The sequence below is a fragment of the Malus sylvestris genome, chromosome 1 (genome assembly GCF_916048215.2).
Source record: "Malus sylvestris chromosome 1, drMalSylv7.2, whole genome shotgun sequence".
In the NCBI taxonomy this organism is placed as follows: domain Eukaryota; kingdom Viridiplantae; phylum Streptophyta; class Magnoliopsida; order Rosales; family Rosaceae; genus Malus; species Malus sylvestris.
Genome location: NC_062260.1, coordinates 11,479,589 through 11,492,148, shown reverse-complemented (window position 1 = coordinate 11,492,148; position 12,560 = coordinate 11,479,589). Strand labels below are relative to the sequence as shown.

The window sequence follows — 12,560 nt, the reverse complement described above, 5'->3', positions numbered from 1 at the left end:
GAAGGGTGAGAGAAAGATAGAAAAATAATATTAATGATATATAATTCCAATATGTAAGGTCTATGAGTCATCTCATATAAAGGGAATGTAATAAAGCATCAATACTAATTGATCCATAATTAGACAAATCCGTGCATAGAACAAAAAATCAAGAGCCCCGAGCCAATAAGGAATGAGAAGGTTGACTCCAGAATAAATTTAATTGGAGGCTCCGCTATAAAATTCAAACCTAATCATTAATCGAGAAGTGGTGGGAATGACAGAACCTATGAATGCATAAGATTCTATTGAAAACGAACCCTAATGATTCATTGAGTGTGCCTGGGCTGTGAAGGCTCTAAACCACATGGATAGTTCAATGTGCTCATCAGTGCCTGACCCTGAGATATGGATCATCCAAGGAATATTAGCATGGTGCGTTTCTCATGTTCAAACCGGGGTTTGAAATATTTATTAATGTTGATCCAACTTTCTATTCACTTATGGGATTCAGGCGGTCCAAGAGGGACCACCACGGCTCATCTCTAAATTATCCACCCAGAAATGGAGCACCAAAATCACACACAGATTTGCAACACAACCTAAATTTGAAGCCTTACTTTTCGGGTAGGTTCTTTGGGCGGCTAACAGGAGTCTCATTCAGGGTTTCGTCCATCCATGGATCCATCTGGTCTATCCATCACTTATGGGTTGTACAATCTTAAGCTATGCAAAAAGAATTAAAGAATAAATTTTTACGATGGAAAAGCCAAAAGTGCTACAAACTCTAAATTGCTGAGCATTAAAGTGGAGTAACACTAATAGAGTCGCAAGAGGAGATGACCCAACAATTGATGAGAGAAAGGAGACGGCGGCGAAAAGAAGGATACGATGGAGGCGAGACCACCTATGTCGTTCTTGTGGGGTTTACGAGATCGATGAGGAAATGACGGTTTAAGAAAAAAATGGAAAAGGCCGGTTTTTAGGAATTTGTGGCATAAATCTTTTGCGGGAGTTGGCTAGGTAGTGAAATGGGGTAGACGTGAGGGTTTAGGAAGGTTTGAGCTAGGAATTCACGAGATAATCTTCCTTTTTTCTTTGCGGCATAAATCTTTTGCGGGAGTTGGCTAGGTAGATTGTAAAAAATTGTTCCAAATTTTACGACTTTATTAATTTTAAATGTGTGATTTGATGAGAATGCCCCTAGAGGTGAGATTGTTAACTTTTGTTGACTGTTATGTCTTAACGCATATGAGCTATTATTTTAGCATATTCTTGAAGTACTCGACGATATGAATGCGTAGGCATAAGCAGAATTGAATTCGAAGTTACGATGAAGATTTTACGAATTTCGGAGCGTGAATGGCATTTTGGTAAATTCACGTTTATTGGAGATATTTTTCTGTATTGTCTTTTGTGACTTTGTGCTGTGTGCCAAGTGGGGCCCACATCACTCATTCCCTTTATAGCCGTGTCTTCTCTCACTGTCTTAACCTCTCATTTTCTCTCAAACTTTCTTGGATCCCTCTCTCACTAACTCTCATCTTTCTCACTTTCTCATTTCCCCTCATTGTTTTCTATCATCTCTCACACTCTCCTTTCCCTCTCAACTCTCGTATCGCTCTTTGTAAGTGCAGATTACCACCCCAACACCATCAATCCTTACCATACTCTATAGCCAACCATAACAAGTCTCCATCTTCACTTCTTCTATGTGAAAACACAGAGGAATCCAAGGCCACACATTGGACCCTCTATTTCAACTCTTTATCTCATTCACTATGCACACGCAGGTACGGTAACACCATCACCCTTTTACACGGCAACATTTTACAGTGCAAAATCAAGGTAATCCTCGGGACCCCAAACCTCAAATCCTTCTTAGTTTGAACTCTTGGTGGTGTTTTTAACCTTAAATATGACATTTGGGGGGTGATCTAATGCCTTATGCATCTTGGAGAAGGACTTCCCCAAATTTCTGAAAAATGAACTGTGGTTATCAAACCATCTTCAGGCCATTTTTCCAGCCAATCCGACAATGTTACGACCTCAAATGGGTATATATCTCTATTCCCTACATTTCTAACTTCATTTAGGATTTTGAATCATTGATTTTGGTTAAGTATCAAGCTCGAAATGAGTTTTGGAAGTTAGAGAAAAACTTGCAAAAATCTGGAAAACGTACTTGCGGGCGCGTAGACGCGTGAGGGTGGTCGGCGGGTGGTGGCACGTGAAGGAACCCGAGGTCCCTCCTTAGGTTTCTTGACGTGCTGAATCCGAATCCGCCCTTTGTTTTCCAAAATTTGATCGTTTTAAAATAGTTCATTTATTAACCGACGACATGATTTGTGAGTGGGTCTTTGCTTTTAAATATATATATATATATATATATATATATATATATATATATATATATATAGATATATATATATATTTAGTTTCCATATATGCTTAATAAAGAATTCTCTACAATATATCTTGATTAGACCAACGCTTTAAGAATTAGCATATTGACGAAATTTATGAAATTCTCATGAATTCTACGGGATGCACGTTTATGTATATTTTGACATGGCGCCATAAATATATTTTTAGTCATGAATATTATTATTTTATAATTGTGAATGAAGAAATTTCTGTAGTATGATCATATTTATATTACTACTCATCATGCATGCTACACTGGTGTTTGTATTCACCCGAGCCAGTGCCAGGCTTTATGTGTATGTTCACATCGCACTACACACTCACTTTGGATCTATTGTAGGTGCTAGTCTTGTCCTAAATTGCTATAGGCAATTAGGACTCATATGTGAAGTGCATAACGCGAGTCTTCACGTGATTGTAAGACTAGAGCATAAATCATTATTACACCCAGTCCCGTTCATCTCAGGATATCTCTACATGAACTTGTATGTTAGCATATGTCGATGAGCACTCGATGTGATATGTTTGTTTATGAAAGATTATGTGATACCAGACGTTATGTGTTTATTTGCGAAATATTGTGATGTATTACATTCTTGAGATATTGCTGGCTACGGTAAGTATTTTCATACTATACATAATATGTTATATTTGGAAACAATACTTGTTTTACGACGAGGGGTTATTATGTTTTCAAAAAGTTTTTCACCCCTCCAGGTTTTAGTGGCAGTGCTCTTGTGTCGACGAGGATTCATGGCAAAAACTTAGTATAGGAGACAACTTTCGATGGTATAATTCTTATCCCACTTTTATTGTACTTTACTTTACTTATGCTTTGACATCACATGTAAATAGGTTAAATCCCGCTCACATGTGCACTCTTGTATTTAGTCACTTATAGGTTTAAATTTACTCACATTTTCCACAACACTACACTTTATGGCTTCGTCACCCTCTTGGTGTCGGCCAACACTACTCGATTCGAAGTCTAGGTGGACATTCGAGGTTGGGATGTGTCAATTAATGAGTCCACTCTCTTTTTATCTTTTACTTTTTGTTTTAATTTTTTTTGTATATTTTTTAAACAACAATATTCCGCACAATGGGTGTAAGACTTGGGCTAGGCCATACAATGATCATTCGCAATAGTTAGGTATATCAAACTCATCATCTAAGGGTTTGTTTGATAATCATTTTATTTTCATTTTTAGCTTTTTTTCTTCAATTTATTGAGAATTGAAAACTGAAAACATGCTTTGTAACTACTTTTAATTAAAAAAAACGACAAGTGAAACTGAAATCCAAAAAGTGGAAACTATTTTCTTGAGTTTTCAAAATTTGGCTTTCAATTTTTATTTTAAAACTGAAAATTGAATGTAGTTTCCAAACAAATTTTTCAGTTTTTAGTTTAGTGCAATCACTAAGTAAGCAAGCTCCCTCTCCCTATGGTCAAGCAAGTAAACTACCTTCTTCATCAATTGGAAATCAAGACAAATTAGGCACTACGGTGAGACTAAAAAACACCTGATCCCATTCCGACCTTGATATGTGGAATCGTCTTGCGCCATATGTACTGAGATTGTTTGTATAATCTCCACCTCCAAGAGAATAATTTCCTATACATTAATTTAATAATTCTTAGTAGGATCTGAAGAAGAGACGGTCAGGGACAAAGAGAACAAGCCATGTATTTTTTGGGTCTCACTTTAAATTAGACCTTATATTTTTTTCAGACCCATATAATCCGTAATATCAAATAAATCATTTTCGTCTTTGGTAAATTTACCAAGGGCTATAGTGATCATTGTATTCAACTACTTCAACCATTTTCGGACACCTCATAGCATATATGAACGTTCGAGGCTTTTATCATTTCTATATGATTTGATTTCTCGCAGACTGTCCCTTTTTTGACTTTTAAATGGGTTCCAAATAGAAAAATCATTTATTAATTTGTAACCCGACCTAGTTTAATCCATGAACTCAACTTGGTTATCTTATCCCTTATTATTCTTAATAACTGTCGGAATCATTAATTGTCTTCTGACCCAACAATCAAATAGATGAATTTTAGAATTGTTCAAGAAACAAGTGATTGCTTTTCTTCATACCAATAAATCCTGGACATATTCTTCTCGTTTCACCAATTAATCTTAGTCTTGAATCCCGTTGAAGAGGAAAAATTAATAAATATGTTTATGTATTCTTCTAATATATATATTAAAATTTTCATCATCATTGTATTCTCTCTCTTTCACCCACCTCAAATTTCTGGTACCTAGACCTAGTACACAACCAAAAACAATTGTTGTTGTTTTTTTTTTCTTTTGTCAACGGAAAAAAAAAACATTTATAAGGCTTGTTTCTTCGTCTCTCGTTTACTCTTGTCTCTGTCAACTTATGGTCTTTACGTTGAGGAGGGAGAAATGAAAATAAAATGTCCACCAACCTGAATATACGTCACTGATGACACAGTTTCATATATATTAACTCTTGCATTCGTTGAATGTTAACGGACCAACCATATAATATGTATGCATACGTAGACCCCCAATAAAGACTCCACAATCAAAACAAAGTCGACCCAACCAACCATATAGTATATATGTACACTTAGACCCCCAACAAGGTCACCAGAAATCACAAAGACGACCCAACCAACATAGTATAGATGTAATTATGTATACGTAGACCCCCAACAGACACCACAACCCACAAAGTGAAGGCAATTGAACAGAACAAACTCTTTGTGATTTCAAAAATTTTTTGATCACTCGATCACTTCTCATATTAGCTCATACACTAACACACAAATATACAATGTCTCAAGAAATACCAGTTGCAGAAGAGCAAGCAGGGAAAGCCTATGGACGGGCCGCTAGAGATTCCTCAGGAATTCTCTCTCCGTTCCACTTCACTAGGAGGTATTTGACTCACTTTTTTATGTCAACTTTACATTGATGATCAAATTTGTTCACCTAATAATATCGTAGTTTTTATCGTCGTCGACTTTGGAGTTCATTTTTGGCAATAGGTACTGGCATAATATTTGGTGGAAAATTTGGTGACTCTAGCATTAAGTAGTGCATCATATACAAGTTCACCGGTAGCACGTTTGTGTGTGCGCGTGTGTTTTTACTTGCAGAAGTACTGGTAGTAATGATATCAGCATGAAGATACTCTATTGCGGTATTTGCCACTCAGATCTTCTCTTCGCTAAGAATGAAATTGGAATGACTATCTATCCCATTGTCCCAGGGTACGTAGTTCCGTTACTTATTTTATTTTCTTAATCAATTTATTACTCATTACTTTTTACTTAACTAGTTAATATATGCATTTTTATCATACTTTTTTTAGGCATGAGATTGTAGGCGAAGTGACGAAGGTTGGGTGCAATGTCACAAAATTCAAAGTAGGAAACATAGCTGGAGTTGGGTGCATGGTGGGTTCATGTCGCTCATGCGATAACTGCACACAGGACTTTGAAAATTACTGCTCTAAAATTGTGTGGACCTACAATGAACACTATGAAGACGGCTCGAGAACCTTTGGTGGATACTCGGACAAACTAGTAGTCGATGAACACTTTGCCGTCCGAATCCCAGATAACTAGTCGTTGCAAGGTACTGCTCCCATGCTCTGTGCCGGGATCACAGTGTACAGCCCAATGAAATACTTTGGACTCATGGAACCTGGTAAACACTTGGGGGTTGTAGGGCTTGGTGGCCTTGTTCATATGATCGTGAAGTTTGCAAAAGCTGTAGGAGCAAAGGTGACTGTAATAAATACTTCTCCGAATAAGAAGACACCTTGGTGTGGATGAATTTCTGATTAGTCATGACTCATGACCAGGAGCAATTGCAGGTGTACATTTGACTTTTTTCATCTAACCAGAATTCACTTTTTTTTTTTGTTTGATAGTAAAACCAACTAAGCCGGTACGTAAAACTGCGAACTTTCATTAACCGTGTTTAATTAAAGTCTAACAACATAACATGTTTAACTCCACAGCAAGATTCTTTTTTTTCTTTATACATGTGTCGTACAAATTTGTGTTTATTACACACTTACAAGTAATTACATGAAATTAGGCTGACATGGGTACGATGGACGGTATCATCGATACAGTTTCGGCTCCTCACTCTCTCTCGTCATTGACTTAGTTGTTGAAGACCAATGGAAAACTAATTCTGGTGGGTCTTATCGTACAACCTCCTGAACTTCCAGTTTTCCTCTTAATCTTGGGTAAGTTCTGTTTGGGTTACAACTTGAACTTTGGGCTCAAAAGGAAGTTAGTCCAAAAGGAGGTCTAGAATGAAGGAAGCCCAAGGTTCAGCCGAAGCCTAGAAGGCAGAAGAAGCCATTTTCCCGACTAAATGCAGATCACTTAAGCCACTTGCTCACCCTAGAAGTCAAGTGGTGTAGACTAGCCAGCTAATCAGCCCAAAAGTACTTTACAATGGCAGTACAAGTAAAAAGCTGATGAGTCACTACCCTTCAGCAGCATTCGGGCAAGATTGGAACTGAAGGCAGCCAAGCCAAATTGTCTATAAAAGGGGAAAGAGAAATCAAAGATAAGGACACTCAATCAAACAAACAAGTACACAAACTCTGCTTAAGTCAGATTTGCATATGAAGCTGTAGTCAGCACCAAGCCTTCATCCTTTTCAAGATCAACCTTCACCAAAAGCCTTTATAAAAGCTCTGCTACCTTGTCTGAATCTTGCTGTAGTATTGATTCCTTGCTATAAACTCATTTCCCAATTCCCCCTTTTAGCTTTCAAACCCTTTGTAAATCATGAAGAGAAGAAGCTGTAAGACAATCAGCCTTGCCCAACAAGGTGAAATCTTGCTCGACCCTCTTCGTTTCTGTCTTTTCATTCATAAATCTAGTAGTATGATGTATACTTCCATCTGGATTCAAGTTATTTCTAGCAAGTTTATGATTAAAAGGCGTCTTGGTTCTTGAATTTGGTTGGTTCAATGGTGCCCGACCATGTAAAAGTAAAGTTGGAATCCGCACTCATAGCTTGACCAGATCTAAGTTCTAACCTTTCGGGCATACAAGATTGATCAATCAAAAGTCCTTGGTCTCAAGGCATAAAAAAAGAACTCTATGTGGACTTAACCCATCCACGACAGTCCTTGATAACAAGAAGTCCGAAGTTACTTGGGGCGCAAGTAATCAAGTCTATTTCTTAGTTTTACTTCTGTTATATTATCATAGCCACAGAACATTTGAGTATAGAATTAATTCTGATGGGAAGCCTCAAGGCCTATACCTAAGGCTCTACAAAGGCACCTATCTGGGTTTATTCTGCTCTTCGGGCTTGGGTGATTAAAATATAACAGTTATAATACTTCCGTAACAATGAAACAATCACTATATGTTCAAATACTAAGTTAGTTTTGATTGTGAGCCTCAAGGCCTACACCTAAGGCCTTACAAAGGCACCTTTCATAGCTCACTTGGTCTCTCGGGCATATACAAATAAACTAAACATATATTTGTCATGCTAAAGATGACAGTGGCATGCTTGAACACTTAAAGTTAATTTTGATTGTGAGCCTCAAGGCCTACACCTAAGGCCCCACAAAGGCACCTTTCAGAATTAACTATGTCCTTCTCTTACAGCCCACCAATAAGCAGAAGCCCGACAGACAATATCAACTGGCGCCAACCTCCTGGGGAGCTATGTGCTCGTTGGCCAGGAAACGTCCCCAGTGGAAATTCCTCCAGTCGAACAAGTTCATTTTATTTTGAGAGACTTTGGATGCGGTCCTTAACTATGAATATCCTTGTTGGTTTTCAATTTTTTATCAAAGTTCTGACATTAATGTAATAATGTATTTTTATGTAGGTTACTATATTTTTAAATTAAACTTTGAAAATTTTAGTTGTGGGAATAAAAATATTGGGATTAAGTACCTTTTTAGTGTCATTCCAAATTGGTCTCAATCTTTTTAAACATTCCAAACAAGTACCCAACCTATTGAAAAAGTTACACCCATTAAGCCTCAGTTAAAAATTTGTTAAATTAACTAGGTTACTTTGTCTTCAAAATAATAGAAGGTTATGAAAGCATAGACTCCATCAACTAACGGTCACCACCACTCCATCATGCCATCACTTCCAAACCCAACGCAAAACCCCAAACTCCACCCTACAACTGAAGTCGCCAACATTGAGAAGAAATCGTCATGATGCAGCCACCACAATCTTCACCGCCAATAAGAAGAACTAGAAACTTTACGAGCTGAGAATCAGCAAATGAGGAAATCACATAAGTAGAAACAAACTTCTTGAAACCTTATCTGAATTATTAACCTGGTTCTTTGTGAGGAGATTACCCTTCTAATATAATTTCAGATTATTTGACACACCCCGACCAAAAATCAAGGCGTGCTGGCAATCACGTGAGGGTAACGTAGCCATATACACAGTCTTGTCGTACAGACCATTATAGGTGGTTCCGACTCGTTGGTGACTAGCGATTTATCGCACAGCTATCATGAGAACGTAGCATTGAGCATAACTATATTACACCCAGTCTTGTCATACATACCATTCTAGTGGTTTTGACTCGTGTGCAGTGTAGTGCCGTATAGGTCACCTGTAGTGACTCCGGCTAGATTGATTAATGAGCTATGAATTCAGCTGTACAGACCTCTGTAGGGGTTCCGACTAATATGTTATTTTTCCATGAATTTATTTTCACTTGAATTACTTATTCTGTTTTATATTTTGGCATGGCATACTTATGAATATGGATATGTGAAGTATGAACTGATATATATACATACACACACACATATGTTTATATTCCATTCCTGGGAAAATTATACATGCTTTACGGCGAGGGGTTAGAGCGTTTGATAATGAAATGATTTTGAAAAGCTCTGTTTTTGCCCATTCACACTTTCTGTTTTGCGCCCCTCCAGGTTTTAGGTAGACTTATTGTTGGTGGCATTTGAGGATCTCAGCGGTTTTGACAAAATATAATATTCGTAGGATATCTTATGGTACTGTATAACTAGTACTTATCCTACTGGACTGCACTTAGACTTTTGATGCTTTGATTAGGTGTATTTACACTTGTATCTCTTTCCTAGCACTTTCTGCTTATTAGTGCACCTTAGTTAACTTTCGGTTTTATTTATTCGTACATTTCTTATCCTTATCGCTCCCGCATTGTGCACATGGCTACGTCACCTTCACGTGACGGCCAGCACGCCTTGATTTTTGGTCGGGGTGTGTCAGTTTGGTATCAAAGCCTAGGTTTAGCAGTCCTGTATATCTTGTGAATGATCTAATCATTATGATGTCTTCTATTAGAACTATGCTGCCTCGTAGAGAGCCACGTCACTCAGCTGAGCCTAGTTTCCCTGATATTGCTCAGTTAGGGGAATCTATAGCTAATGCCATTCAGTCTTTGCTCCGTCCTCCTCAAATGACACCTCTTAAGATTGTATAATCTGAAGCTAAATCATTTCATGGGTAATAAAGGACATAAGGGAGCGGAGAAGTGGCTTAATCATGTCAAGAAGACTTTCCTTGTGATGCAGAGTCAAGGGAATCTTCCTCCTGATAGGTAGGTTGAGATGGCTACCTGGTTTCTGGGTCCGGAGCTTGCATCCTGGTAGAGACATGAGTCATATCAGATGCCACCAGAGGTAGTAGCTGATTGGGAAGTGTTTAAACAATTGTTTCGGAAAAGATTTATTCCCCCTGAGTATATTGATCGCAAGAAACAAGAATTTATGCATTTGAAACAAGGAAAGATGATGGCGAATGAATATTACAGGAGATTCACTGATTTATCTCGATATGATTCGAAGGTTGCTGCTAATCTGGTTGAGATGCTCTGTCGTTTCAAGTTGGGTACTAAGAAGAAATGGCGTTTTATAGCGACATCGACTCCCTGTGCTACTTACCAGGAGTTTTATGAGGTTTTACTACGGATTGAGGACTCAGAGAACATGCCCAATGAAAGTGAAGATGAAAAAGAAAAGAACGGGAACCAGAGGCAAGATGATAAAGGTAAAGGTCAATCATCTCAAGGACCTTGTAAGGCCCAGAGTTTTAAGAGAAGCGGTGTCAGTTCCAACTCTTCTAGTGGAGGTTTGAGCTCTAATGTACAGAGGAGAGGTGGAAGATTTTATGGAGGCCCGAGATTTCAGAGGCAGAGGGACTTTGGTGGTTCAGGTGTTCCTTTATGCCGTAGGTGTAATAATAGGCATTTTGGGGAGTGTAGGAAAGGCAGCACTGCATGCTATACTTGTGGATAGATGGGCCATAAGGCTGTACATTGCCCTCAGAATCAGCAGAGGCCCCAACAGCCTTCCTTACCACCACGTGCGCCGATTCAGCAAGCTTCAGGACCTAGTGGTTATCGCCAGACTAGTCGTGGTGGTACTTATCATTATTAGGGTGACGCCGCTCCTTATACTTCAAGGCAGTATCAGTATTCGCATGGCCTTCATTATCAAGGTAGTTACCCTCAGTATCAGGGAGGTTCTATGCCATTTCAGCCACATTCAGCAGGTGGATCCCAGTAGTACCAGGGGGGACAGCCCCAGCAGGTAGAGATTGCTGCTAGCAGTGCAGGATATTCGAGGCAGTCTGGTCAACCAAGACAATGATGAGGTATTCATGCTAACAGAGGTCGTGGCGGACGACAGCAGAATCAATGACGTATACATAAAATGACACTGCAAGATGCTCAGAACAATCCTAATTTAATCATGGGTACGTTAAATATTTTTGGTCATTTTGCTAAAGTATTGATTGATTGTGGTGCTACGTATTCTGTTGTTTCTCATACATTTGCTCAAGTGACACAACCTCATCCTACTCCTTTAGGATATGAATTAGAGTTTTCTATGCCTAGATGGGAGAGATGTTATGTTGATCGGGTATATCCAGGATGTCCAGTGATGGTGGAGGATGTTGTTATGCCAGCTAACCTTATTCCGTTAGACATTGTTGATTTTGATGTGATTTGGGCACTAATTGGTTACACTACAATTGTGTTAAGATAGATTGTTATGGAAAGACAGTCACTTTTCATCGTCCTGGATTACCTGAAGTTACATTTGTCGGAGAGCCTAGCTGGGTGAGGCATGGTGTTATTTCTGCCATGAAAGACAAAAGATTGTTGTCGAAATGTTGTCAGGGATATTTGGCTCATATGGTATTGAATGATAATATTCCTAGTAGTGTGGAGGATGTGTGTGTTGTCAGGTATTTTCCAGATGTGTTCCCTGATGATTTACCTGGATTGCCGCCAGACAAAGATGTGGAGTTCATTATTGATTTGCTTCCAGGTACGGATCCTATATCTTTGACTTCTTATAGAATGGCTCATGCTGAATTAAGGGAATTGAAAGTTCAGTTGCAAGAATTAGTGGATAAAGGTTTTATTCAGCCTAGTACTTCACTCCGGGGAGCTCTAGTCTTATTTGTGAGGAAGAAAGATGGAACCTTGAGGCTGTGCATTGATTACAGGCAATTGAATCGGGTAACAATTAAGAACCGTTATTCGTTACCTCGTATAAATGATTTGTTTGATCAACTTTGAGGTGCTTATATGTTTTCTAAAATTGACTTGAGGTCTGGTTACTACCAGTTGAAGATTAGAAGTGAAGATGTCCCTAAGACAGCATTCAAGACTTAATATGGTCATTATAAGTTTCTTGTGATGCCATTCAGGTTAACTAATGCACCAGCAGCTTTTATGGATTTAATGAATCGAGTATTCCAGCCATATTTGGACAGATTCATCATTGTCTTCATTGATGATATTCTGGTATACTCTAAGTCTAGAGCTGAGCATGCTAGACATCTTAAATTGGTATTGAAAAGTTTGAGGGAACACCAGTTATATGCTAAGTTTAGCAAATGCCAATTCTGGTTAGATCAAGTGGCATGTTTGAGACATGTTATATCAGCTCAAGGAATTCGAGTAGATTCTCAAAAAGTGACAGCTGTGGAAAATTGGGAGCAACCTCGAACCGTCACTGAGGTACCGAGTTTTCTAGGCCTTGTAGGTTATTATAGACGGTTTGTTAAGCATTTTTCAGTGATTGCTTTACCATTGACGAGGTTGACCAGGAAAGATGTTCAGTTTGAGTGGGATGATAATTGTGAG

At 38.5% G+C, this 12,560-nt stretch overlaps 1 pseudogene; it reads left to right on the top strand.

Moving 5' to 3' along the window:
- Positions 1-1,490: 1,490 nt before the first annotated feature.
- Positions 1,491-7,589, top strand: LOC126633402 (probable mannitol dehydrogenase; annotated as a pseudogene).
- Positions 7,590-12,560: the final 4,971 nt, after the last annotated feature.